Here is a 6,854-nt window from a genome sequence, read left to right as displayed (position 1 = left end):
GTTTCAAAGTTACAGGCTGATGTTGATGATATTTGTTATATTATCGTGCTTAGTTTGTATAAATATCTGTATTCCACTTCCCTATTTAAATTCTTTTTGCCTTGAGGATTAGACAAATATTAGGTGTGCATTATCTGCAGGCATGCCAGCATTTGCCGAAATTGGTGGCGCAGCTGCAGAGTCACCTTTGTTGGCACAAGGTAGGAGTGCAATCACTTTAGTCTGATCACTTGCTCAGCCTAAATGCAATATCTTTTTTCTAGAAGTCACTTTTGAAACCAAAATGGTGTGCATTTTCTACAGGTTCACCAGCACCAGCAGTAGTGGAGAACGCACCTGCCACATCACCTTCGTCTGCTCAAGCTAGGGAAAATGACCATAGGAAGTTATTGAATAAAAGTTATTAATGAAGGGAATGTTAGTCTTCTTTAACAATACATTGCATCACATCTAATTTTTTTAGTTGCATGAGTGCTGTAAATTGCATGCTCATATGCATCTATGATTGTACATGCATTTGTTAGGTTGTCATGCTTGGTTTATATACAGGTCTATATCGATCCCACTCCTCTGTGTATTATTTTGCACATCAGAGTAAAATAAATGAGTCATTGGTGTGTACGCAGGCCCGCCAGCATTTGCCGAAGTTGATGGTCCAGCTGTTGAGTCACCGCCATCAGATGCACGAGGTAGGAGTGCAGTCACTTTAGTGTGATCACTTGCTCAGCCTACACACAATCTTTTTTCTAGTAGTAACCTGTGAAACCAAAATGGTGTGCATTGTCTGTAGGTTCACCATCACCAGCAGTAGTGGAGAACGCACCTGCCACATCACCTTCGTCAGCTCAAGGTAGGGAAAAAGTCAGAACCGAAAGTTGGGATAACTCACGTGAGACACCATAAGAACTATCACTCCACTATGGATTACTTGTTTAGCACCAGTACAAAAATTTTTTGCTGTCACAACTTTACTAAGTTAAGGGACAAAATGTGGGGTGCATTGTTTGCAAAACCACCAGCATTTTCAGAAGTTCATGGGAACAATATTGTACCAGTGGCATGACACAATGTAGGAGCACTGACCACATTTTCAAAATAAGCAACTGTACATGGTTATTCCAATAGTTATCGAGGATATGCCAGTTTGATTATATGCTTTTACATTTTGCAGGTCTAGTGACACAGGAAGACCTCAATGCATGTGCTTCACCTGCTGTTCAGGAATTTCTGAAAACACCCGGTAAGGAATGTTTTTTGCGCCTACAGTAACAAAAGCTGATGGTGTCTTGGACGGATTTATATTATTTCTGCAGACATGACACTACAATGGCCTGGCACACCTGTAGGAAGGCCAGTCGTGGCCTTCTCAAAGCAGCGATGTTTTCATCAGCAGGTGAGAAAAGTGTCCACACTACTTATACTCCATCTCACAAGCTGGTTCCAGTGTTGTGGAAGCTACACGAGTTCTTAGCCAATAGGAAGGCCAAATGCCCCTCGAGATGTGCTCCTGCGCGCCACGTCGTCTACTGAACGTCTGCTTGCCATCCTGTTACATGATCCATGGTTGGTGGATAGAGGCAAAAATATTTCGAAGCCACAACCATAAGCTGCGTTTACATGCATGCGATAATAGGGCTTCGCTTTACCTGTAGTATAGTGTAGCTTTAGATTGCGCCTACTGCTCTAGGAAAACTTGCATGTGGTTTTGTTCCTAACTCCTCTCATTATCATGCTCAAACCTGAAGCTGCAGTCTGCATCTACACTTGACATCTGTGTAAGTGTGGCACTGCTCATAAAATTCTTAAAACATGCTCTTGAACATTGTCAGCATATGCAGGTTTAAAATCATCCGAGCTGTGTGTCGGTCTTTCCTTGGATCATCTGTCAATACTAGCACATGGCAGCTGTGCCTTGGACTTTTCACCAGCTGGTGAAGTTCCAAAGAATGTTTGATCTCCTTCCTTGTAGCCTTCACTACTCCTCAGGCAGACTTCTCATCTGAATAATATTTGAATATTTGGCCACCACAGAGCTCCTATACAACATGCATATTTTATTGATGTACACTATATATCGTCTCATAGATGTGGATGGCACATAAACACCCGTGAGCAAACGTATACGAACCAGGGATTGCACGATAAAGCTGATTTTTTTGCAATTGCCTGCGAATGCAACTTGAAATTAAGAACTGCAGTCCAAACTTACCATTGCGAACTTTCAAGTGTACTCGTCAATTTCAGTTTATACATGTTAATTACGAAAAAATTGTTTTTTTTTCGGCGACCCTGTGGTCCATATACTTTTGCTCACGAGGGAAAATATTGCACAGCAGAGTAGTGTTCATCTACCCATGTAATTACTATATAATTTATAAGCCGAGAAATGTACTGTGCTCAATCAATTGTGAGTTCCAGAAATTTGGAACTGCCAGCCAATGACGCTTAACGTAAAAGTTATGTCAGTACATGGGTTGTGTGGACATGGCTATGTATACATAAGGTAGTTTTTTAGTCAGAAACTTTTAGCAGCCAATGCTGAATTAAATGGATGCGCAGGAAATGCAAGAATCTTCAAATCTGAGCGAGAGTTGGAAAGAAGGCTGCACTTGGAACAAAAGCGACGGCGCAAGGCAGAGGAGGGAGAGATGAGCTCCGGAAGTCTTTCAGTAGTGTCCTTTCTGAAGACCAAGTTCGAGCTTTAGAGAGAAAAACAATGAGGGGAAGTGCATGGTCACCGGGCACACTTCAGAAAGTCCTTCACGTAAAAGTTGCTTGTGGCAGCAAGGGGTACAACTTAGTGCAGGAAAACATTGTTCCCTTACCAGCCGCAAGGACAGTACAGAAGCACACTGAGCACATCAAGTTCAGACCTGGTAAGCTTCACTGTGTGGTAGCTGTAAACTTGTACTGTTTTTTTTCTATCGTGTACTTGTTAAAAAAATCTGCTTGTGCAGGTATTCTGGATGAAGTTTTCGTCGCCCTAAAGGAGAAAGTGACTACAATGGCTCCCAATGAGAGACACGCTTGCGTTTTGATGGACGAGATGCAAATTTCACCAGGGCTAGATTATGACGCCTCCATTGGCAGCATCATAGGTAATGAAAAAGCTATTTGAGAATCACACACTAGCAGTCTGATCTCAGTACATCAAGGTATGACGCCACATATTTGTGAGAAGAAAAATGCGTATACTTTTTCGCAGAGCAATAGTCTATCTTATAAACCACATCTTTCTAGTAAACTGACTTGCTTCAGAAAGTGAAAATTTTTGAATTTTTGTATTTACAGAACGGTTCATAAACAAGACTCTCATTCCACCAATTACTGGCTCACGACAAAATTTCAGGCAGTCGCATAGAAAGCTTTGATTTGAAGTAATTCAAGAAAAAACCAGTAAACACATGTGATACAAAATACGTGATGAACATGATAAACGAGACTCACTCATACATATCATGCATCATACAAAACCTCAGTGTTGGAAAAAAAGCACTCATAGATTTACCGATATTTGTAGCATATCTTATTACTTTTGTCTGGTTTAGCAAGTGGCACATCAGTTTCCTTTTTCTAGCTTGATTTGTATCGGGTAACAGCATAAGTTTAAAAGTACAGCCCGTAAATACAATCACGCATTGTGGTACACTGTTGCTTTGTGTGTACAGTTTACTCGTGTTTATGTGCAAATTATGTTGAAAGTTGCCATTTTAAATTGGACGAATCATATTTTTCATATCAGATCTGATTATGTAGAGCAGCTGGTCCTATTTAATGCTATGTAGTCTTGTTTAGTGCGTGCTGCTAACATACGAGTTCAAATAATGTTACAATAGTGCAAAAAATAGTGACACCTCAGGTGGATGAGTTTATAGCTATCAAATAGACCATGAACACATAACAGTATCAAATGTGAAGCATATTTTGAGTAGCTGTTCAAATGATTCCATCATCATAAGGTGAGGCCATCCGTGACATTGTATTTATGAAGTTGTTTGCATTCTTGGATATTGCAGGGCAACCAACCATTGGCCTGTCAAACCCAGCCTTGAATGACGAGCTTGCATCTCATGCTTTGGTTTTCATGTTTGGGGGCCTAACAAGCAGGTGGAAGCAAGCCGTTGCTTATCATTTCACAGGTACATAATGGATGTTCAGTAACACTGGCAGCATTACTTGTTACATCTCAAAGTACACTGTGTTGTACAAGCTGCCCACTTGATATGCATTATTGCTGGCCATGGCTTCAGTTGAGACGTTATATATTAGCGGAAGCCCTCTGGTAATCTTTAATCATGGCAAAATGCCAACCTGGTTGAAATAGCTTGTTGCACAGTCATTCGTCACAAGTTCGTGTTTTTCTATGTGCTATGCAGACGCTGCATATGGTGCAGCAATTTATTGTGAAGCCTGGCAGAGTAGCAATACCTAATTTTTTTTCTAACTAGGCAAGCAACAGTTTAATTCCATGTGAAATGATGTAGGCAAAAATATGTGATCTTGCAGCTTGTAATTTGATTGCAAACATAGGAGTCGTGAGCACAACATCTTTTCTGTGCTTATTTTTTTCCAGGGAATCATAACCATCATTAGTACTTTTGAGCTGTTGTAATTGCCTGTTTCTCCTCATGCAGGCTCGTCTTTCGATGCTCAGCAAGTTAATGATTGCCTATTTGAACTTGTACAGCGTGCAGAGGCAGCCGGGATGATCATTGATGAAGTTATAACGGACATGGGCCCAGAGAACATGGCCATCTGGCGTCTGTGCAACATTCAGGCAACCAAATATGGGAAACCACACCTGTCATGCCCCCACCCCTGTGGTGACAACATTGCCTGGCAACCCTGTGGTCACAACAGGCAACTGTACTTCATCGCAGATGCGCCATACTTACTGAAAAACTTAAGGGGACATCTTGTTAGAGGACAAGACATAATTCTTGATCAGGCTACTGTGGCGAAAAATACCCTGCCATGCAACAAAGTAAGGCTATGAATTTTATCTTATGTCTTAATGCATTTCTATATACGGAGCATGTCTCTTAAAATAACATTCAATATTTTTATTTTCTGGTGAGCTATTGGTGCTTTCAGTACATCAATGCAACAAAGCTAACACAATTTGGGTTGGCTGGATTAGCAGAGCTGTAAAATATCATTGTCACTTTACATTTTCACATAGCAACATGTATTCTTATTTCTCAGCAAGTCGGCAAGCCTTACGTAGTTTGCTCTTGCGCATCTTCGTTCAGCCCCTCAAAAAATGTAGTTATGTCTGGTTTTTAAGGCAAAGCGACAAAGGCTATGGTAAAAATGTAGCCGCAAGTAGCAAATAAAAATGCACTGTCATGATATGTGACACGCAAACGCATAAAAAATTTTGAAGCACAGTGTTGTAGTAGGCTACAAGTTTATCAATTAGGGGCAAGATAATGCTGAAAAGGTAGTGTATGAAGTATTTAAATAAGTCTATTCTTTCTAATTCAAAGTTTATATGTTATTTATTTAACATTTTCCGTTATTCAGTAAATTATTTAATGTAAGGAATAAAGCAATATCCAAAACAGTGTTCTATGCACAAAAATGGTAATTTTTACATTTTTTTATGGTTACCTGTAAATGACGTGCAGACATGGTTCCTAGCTATTGCACATGGCCAGTGCATTTGACTCAGCCATATGCCATCGTCTTTTGATAAATAAGTAAAGAAAATTAAATGTTTTTTTTCTTATATGGCCGCATTACCTAATAGGGCGTTATTTTTGCAGGTGTCTCTTGAACACGCGAGGAAAGCCTGCGAAATTGATGCAGGGCATAAACTAAAACTTCTACCGCACCTGAGACTGCGAGATTTGGACCCAAACCACTATGAAAAGATGAATGTAGCATCTGCACCATGCCACTGCCGCAGCCTTACGATACCTTGTGCAGAAAGGTCACCTACCCAAAGAAGCACTCACAACAGCGTTCTTGGGGGAAATTTTTAAGTGGTTCACTATAATGACTTCTAGAACCAAGAAAACAGCCCTAAGTGATCTGAATGCACAAAAAGCAGACGAAGCAAAAACATTTCTGGAAGGTTTTGTTGTCATGTTCACTGGCTTGAAGATCATTGACAAAGCAGGAAAATCATCTTGGAAGCCTGTTCAGACAAGAGCTGTACTGTCAACGCTATGCGCTTTAGAGTTAAGGCAGCATTACATTGTTGAGCAAAAGTTCAAGTTTCTGTTGTTGAGCAGGCTGAGCCAGGATGCACTGGAGAACTTGTTTAGTACAATTAGGCTAAAAACACCTGTTCCATGTGCCAGGGAGTTTAAGTCCAGTTTCAGAATAATTGTGCTGGCACAGTTTTCACAGCCCAGCCGTAATGGCTCCTATGCAATCGATGACTCACAAGACCTGTTAACTTTCCTCAAAGAAAAGAAAGCTTGTACCAGAGTCAACAGTCGATGAGGTTGTGGAGACAAGCTTTGAAGGTGTTATCGAACTTTGCCAAGAAGAGGAGGATAGCTTAGAATATTTCGCTGGGTATGTTGCGTATGCTCTAAAGCACAAGTACACCCTTTGCAGTCTCTGTCACAGCAGCATTATCGACGATAACAAGCAGGTTCCTGAGCTTGTAGCACTAAAGTGCTATGTGACACAAGGAAGGAACCCATTAAAGGTTCCTTCAGACAGCCTTCTTGAGCTGCTTCATTTCTGTGAGCAACTGTTCCGCATCAATGAGACCCGCCTCCTAGACTCTAAATGCACATTGGAGAGTTTAAAGAAGGCTGCTCAAGAAAGGTGTGATTCATTTGCGAACTTCCATCATGCCATGGTGTGGCTGAAAAAGGCGGTTTCGCCACTTTTTT

General features: G+C 40.9%; 1 pseudogene; it reads left to right on the top strand.

Moving 5' to 3' along the window:
- The first annotated feature begins 4,732 nt into the window (after positions 1–4,732).
- Positions 4,733–6,453, top strand: LOC125944246 (uncharacterized; annotated as a pseudogene).
- The last annotated feature ends 401 nt before the right edge of the window (positions 6,454–6,854 follow it).

This window comes from Dermacentor silvarum, chromosome 3 (genome assembly GCF_013339745.2).
Source record: "Dermacentor silvarum isolate Dsil-2018 chromosome 3, BIME_Dsil_1.4, whole genome shotgun sequence".
NCBI classification, from domain to species: Eukaryota; Metazoa; Arthropoda; class Arachnida; order Ixodida; family Ixodidae; genus Dermacentor; species Dermacentor silvarum.
Note: the sequence above shows the minus strand (reverse complement) of the source record. Positions and strands in the feature narration are given on the sequence as shown.